The following is a 6,445-nucleotide window of genomic DNA, read 5'->3' on the forward strand; positions in this document are numbered from 1 at the left end:
TCCCGAAATTAGCTCCATCTGACGCTCGAACTCGCCGAGTACCACACTGGACTCGCCGAGTTGAGGCCTACTCGCCGAGTACACTGTGGTACTCGCCGAGTTCATTAGGCAAGGAGCTCAAAAAACGTTTTTGCAACTTGAACAAACATACAAGGCATCAATACAATAGAAACCAATCAAGGCTCTGATACCACTGAGGGGTTTTAGCCATAAGAACATCCTATGTGCTCATACAAACCCTAATGCTTGGATCTAGGCTTCTCCATTGTACATGCAATTCATCCAAGACTATAAACCCTAAATCTAGCATATGACAATCAATATTAACATAATAATGGGTTTAAGATATTACCTTGATTGTTATGTAGCAATAACAATCACAAATCCTCCTTGTAATGACTTTAGAAAGCTTAGAGTCACAAATGTCACTCCTCTAATGGTTCACAAACACCAAGAGCAAGAGGATGAAGAAGAGAAGAGAAGGAGGCTGCCCAAAACGTGTGGAAACCCTAGAGAACAAGTTCACCACGTTTTTGGGGCTTAAGGGTTCTTTAAATAGTGAGGCTATTAGGGTTATCTAACAAGGAAACCCTAATTTGGATGCTTAGGCCCTAAGCAACCCATGAACCCCTTTTTAATAAGCCTTGGACGATTTCTAATGGGTTTACCCATAGAATTCGTCCAACCTTATATTATAAGGTAATCCATAGCCCAATTGCAATTATCTTATAATTACAATTCCAGTCCCTTAAGTTTAATTAATCTCTTTTAGCCACAAACTTAATTCTTATTAATTCTTGACTAATATTAATTAAACAATATGATTTCTCCTTTAGTATATTATTCTCATAATATATTAATAAATCATATTTAATCCTTTCTCTCCAAAATTCATCCCATCAAGTTGCTTTGGTGAAGGCAACCCAAAAGGACCATGCACCATCGGGTCAAGTACATACCAAAATAGTTATGGACTTAGACACTAATCTAACAAAAACTGCTTTCCTTAATGGAAAGTTGGCTAAGGATGTTTACATGAGTCAGCCAGAGGGTTTTGTCGATGCAAAGTACCCTAATAGAGTGTGTAAGCTTGAGAAATCCATTTATGGATTGAAACAAGCATCTCGCAGATAGAATCTTTGTTTCGATGAAAAGGTCAAAGAGTTTGGCTTTTCGAGAAGCGAGGATGAGTCATGTGTATAGGCTAGTGGGAGCATAGTTAGCTTTCTGGTGTTGTATGTGGATGACATACTTCTCATAGGAACTGACATCCAACCTTACAGGAGGTTAAGTCCTGGTTTGGGAAGTGTTTCGCTATGAAGGACCTCGGAGAAGCTGCATATATTCTGGGGATAAGGATATTGAGAGACAAGAATAAAAGACTAATTGTACTTAGTCAAAGTACCTACTTGGATAAGGTGTTGAAAAGATTCAACATGCATGATTCCAAGAAAGGTGACTTACTAATCCAGAGCAATGCCAAACTGAGCAAGGCTCATATTCGGAGTACAGAGGCTGAGATAGCTGAGATAAGTCGAAAAACATATGCATCCGTTGTTGGTGATCATGTATGCTATGACTTGTACTCGCCCTGATGTGGCCTTTTCCTTGAGCATGGTCAGCAGATATCAAGGAAACCCTAGAAAGGCTCACTGGCCTACGGTAAAGAACATTCTCAATTACATGCGGAGGGACTAAGGACTGGGTCCTTGCCCTCGGTGGGAGTGATGACTTGAGAATGGTGGGGTATAGTGAAACCAGCTTTCAGAACGACAGAGATAATTTCCGCTCTCAGTCGGGCTGAGTATTTGCCCTGAATTGAGGAGAAATAACTTGGAAAAGTTACAAAGAGGAGACAGTAGCTTATTCAACGTGCGAATCAGAGTACATAGCAGCAAACGAGGTGGCGAAGGAGGCTATATAGCTGAAGAACTTCATTGGAGACCTTGGAGTTGTACCAGCTATAAAGGAGCCTAAGGAGATTTTCTGTGATAGCGAGAGTACAGTTGCCTTAGCCAAGGAACCAAGGGATCATGGTAGATCCAGACACATCGATAGAAAATATCACTTAATAAGACCTCAAATAGAAGAAGGACTCCTCGTAGCAAATAGGGTATCGTCATAGGAGAACCCAACAGATCCCCTCACGAAGGGACTGAGTAGGGTTAAGCACTTACAGCATGCGAGGCGCATGGGGCTGAAGGATGATATTAGTTTTAATGATTAGATGGTTTTGAAACTTGTAATAGTTGAAATGTAATTGACATTTGATGATTAAATAAAAGGTGTTTTTTATTTATAAGTAATGTCACTATCTTGTGTCAATCATTTACTATTGTTTCACTTTGCACGTTTTGACTTCCAAAATAATTATATTATTCAAACTAGCAACGGTCGATCATACTTTGGAAGTAGGTATTTAGACAAGACTTGGCTTGTAGATTGTCTGAATTGTATTAGACATAGCAAAGGTTTGCTACAACATTCATGAGTGCTCATAAGGTCTGAGTATTGGATTAAACCCATGCTCACTTGTGTCACTTCATGGAATTTATCTCGAGTGATCGTGAGATGATAATATCATATAACTCTTCAAACCAAGAGATATGCATTGTTGACTTTGAGTTGGTTGTACATTGATAGTATGAAACCGCTTCAATAACTTGATGCTATAAAACGTGTTGTTGTGTATAATTTGATGAGTAGTTGGTACAAGCATATGACTCGAAGTTTATCTATTCCTTTTAGTCCTTGGAGGATTAAAAGTGATATCTTGGGCCCCTCGATGATTTTGTTTTGACTTATGTGTCGGGCCTGGTCAGAACACAATTTTTGTGTTCGATTAAGTTCTATGTCAAACAAATCGGAAATCGGGAAACAAACTGTTGGACAATAAGTATGATGTTGTTCCATGTATTTGTCCGGCTAATATCTTAAGAACAGAGGATTATGTGATCACTTATCTAAAACGGCACATCATAGTTTGACAGAGGCTTTTAAGAGCTACGATTGCTAGTCGGGTCCTGAAGTCATACTTGCCGCTATAGTTATTAGACTTATCCAAGTGGGAGACTGTTGGATAAGGTATCTAAGTCCATAACTATAATTGATATGTACTTGACCCGAGAGTAGCATGCTCCATTTGGGTTGTATGGCACCAGAATAATCTGAATGATGGACATTTGAGAAGAGGTTATTTATGATTTCTTAATATATTAATAAGAAATCACATTATTTAATTAGTATCGATCAAGAATTAATTTGGAATTAATTTTGTGATCAAAAGAGACTAATTAAATATATGGGGATTGATTGTGTAAATCATTGAGTCTTATAATATGGGCCACAGATCCATAGTTCTTTAAGTTGGGCTAAACCAATGTCACAACCCATTGATGATCCATGGAGGTTTAAACCCATGGAGCATAAGGAATATGGAAGGTAATGCACATTAGGGTTTACATGGTGTAACCCTAGTTTTGCCACACTATATAAGAAACCTCGTGGCTCCTAAAAACTCCAACGTAGTGTTCTTGGAAGAGCTATAGCCGATTTTTGAGTGCAAGTATTCTCTCCCAAGTCCTCCATTGTTGCTGGTGTTGTGTGTAGCATTTGAGGCATCACATTTGGGGTGCTAGGCTCTTAAAGGTCCAAGGAATCAAGCTACTAGAAAAGGTATGTATCCTAACTAGATTTTTGTTATACAAGTACTCATGATTGTATGCTAGTTAGGCTAATGCTTTGGAAAATCAAATTGCATGTATAATTAGAGAAAACATAGATCCAAAGTATTTAGGGTTGTATGTGCACCTTAAGGTTGTTAGGATGCTCATAACCCTTCAAGGTTGGCCATCAAGTCATAGGAAGCACCGAAGTGGTTCTTAAGACCATCGATTTGATTCAACAGGTGCCTGATAGAATGCAAGTCACGTAGAGTCTTCAGAAAAGCTATGCAGATCAACGCCATTCAGACCTTGAATTTCAGGTGGGAGATTTTGTTTTTCTGAAGGTGTCACCTTGGAAGGTTGTCATCCAGTTTGGGAAGAGGGGCAAGTTGGGACCCCAATTCATTGGTCCATTTAGGATTTTTTTTCCTGAGTTGGAAAAGTTGCTTATCGGTTGGACCTCCCTAATGACTAATGAGCTCAGTCAGATCCATAACACCTTCCATGTATCTCAGCTGCGGAAGCGTGTAGCAGATGAGGCTGCAATTATTTCATTGGATGATATTCACATGGATGGGAGCCTGAATTATGTCGAGAAGGCTGTTACATTATTGGATAGAAAAGGTGAAATGGCAACACCATAAGGGCTCCGAGTGGACTTGGGAGCCGGAGGACGAGAGGCGAGAGCATTACCCGAACTATTTGCACCATCGAACTTCGAGGATGAAGTCTAGTTCAAGTGGGGGAGAGTTGTAACACTATAATCCATGTATTCCATTTTAGCCCTTGAAGTATTTCTTTTTGGCATTTGAGAACCTTTTGTACGTTGGGCGTACATATGCGTACGCTTGAGCATGCATTGCGGAGCTGAGGCTCCTACGCAGGGTATACTAGGCCATAGACCAAAAACCCTAATTTCATGTCTTGCGCCCTATTTAAACAACCTTATATCATTTGTACCAAACCCTAATTAGCCTCTATCCCTATATTTTCAAGAAAGTGTGAGATTTGAGCTTAAAGGTGTATTTAGTGGCCTTTCTTGAGGGTGTGCAAGAAAAAGAAGGTGGTGTTCAAGCCTTGATCAAGTACGGAGCCCTTGGATTCTGCATCTAGAGAATCTTGGAGAGCTTTTGAAGGTAAAAAGCTTGCATCTTGTCTATCCTCCTTGCTTGTTGAGTTAGGGTTTTCTAGAGTCCACTTTTGAGTCCATAAATCATCTCTTGGGAGTTTGGGCAACTCCAGAGGTTAGGAAGGTTAGATATGAGACTCTTTGACTTGTTTATAGTATAAAAAATTAAAAATGCAAACTTGATGTCTTATATGGCTCCATGCATGAGTTAAGACCTCTAGAAGGGTCTTAATGAGATAGATTGAGTTGTTGGGATCATATATAGAATGCAAAGGCATAAAGTTGCCAACTTTATGCCTTAGGACCATTAAATCGACCAATATTTGGAATTTGAGTGAAGAGTCTGCATGCATTAAGCACTTAACGAAGTTGGGTACATGGCAGCTTGTACGCTAGACGCGTACTATGTTGTACGCTGCGCATACAACCCTTAAGCCCAGTACGCTAAGTGTACTAAAGAGGTACATTGGGTGTATGCTCTCTGTGAGCTTTGGGCCTATGACGGACTTCAAGACCTTGGGCCCCTATAAGAATAAGGATCTTCTATGAGAAATCCATGAGAGTGACTGCCAACATGAATGAGTAGTACGATCAGGACTTTCTAGTGTTGTGGGCCTGAATTTATTATTGGACCATTGTTTATATGATTGGGCCTTTTGGGCCTTGGGGCCCATTACAGTTTCGGATTTTAAGGCTAGGCCCATTAGTGAAGGAAGGACTTTGGGCCATCATGGAGGGACTTGGATTTAGGAGTTTGGGCCTTGTCTAGGATATGTCATAAATCCTAATTAGAGTTACTTGTATAATTGTTCAGTGTGAGATTCTGGACTGGTAGTCGAGTGGCTATTGTTTTAGACTTTTAGCAATCAGAGGTGAGTCTTCTCACTATACCAATGGGTCGAAGGCATCAATGTCGTCCCATTACTTGATATGAGATTTCAGTAGTTGAGTATGCAATGGTTTTGTTAATTGGTATGTGTTAACTTATATGAAGACCATGGGGGAGCCCATGGCACTTGGTATGACCATGGGGGAGCCCATGGCCCATGGATGCAAGATCATGGGGGTAGCCCATGATATTCTAGATGAAGACCATGGAGGGAGTTCATGGAAAACTTATGACTATATGTGCATGGAATTATGTAGTTATGTGTTTTGTGTATTTTGGGAAACTCACTAAGCGTGTGCTTACAATTTTGATGGGTGTTTCAAGTACTTCTGGCACTAAGGGCAAGGGCATGGCATTATGTATTTATGTGTTTTGTGTATTTTGGGAAAATCACTTTGATTTGGTTGATTTGGGAAATATACTATAATCATGTTTCGGGGTATTTTATTGGTTTTTACACTATATCAAAATGTTTCTAGTTTGGATTGGTGTTTGTAATTGCTAGGGTTTGATTCTCATTAGGAATGTGGAATGAAAAAAATTTCTATCATCTTGATACTCGATACACATTGATTTCTGTTTTCTCGTGTAGTTAGTATTTTTGTAAAAGGATCTATGTTTTTTCATTTAAAAGTTAAAAAATAAATTGGATTATACAATTCTCAGAAGAAATTATGCATAGTTTACATATATGAAGAACATTTTTCTGGTGGATTTTGACTTTGATTATGTAACATCCAAATTTTCAAACCAAATTTTTCA

The sequence above is a fragment of the Lactuca sativa genome, chromosome 5 (genome assembly GCF_002870075.4).
Source record: "Lactuca sativa cultivar Salinas chromosome 5, Lsat_Salinas_v11, whole genome shotgun sequence".
Classification (NCBI taxonomy): Eukaryota; Viridiplantae; Streptophyta; class Magnoliopsida; order Asterales; family Asteraceae; genus Lactuca; species Lactuca sativa.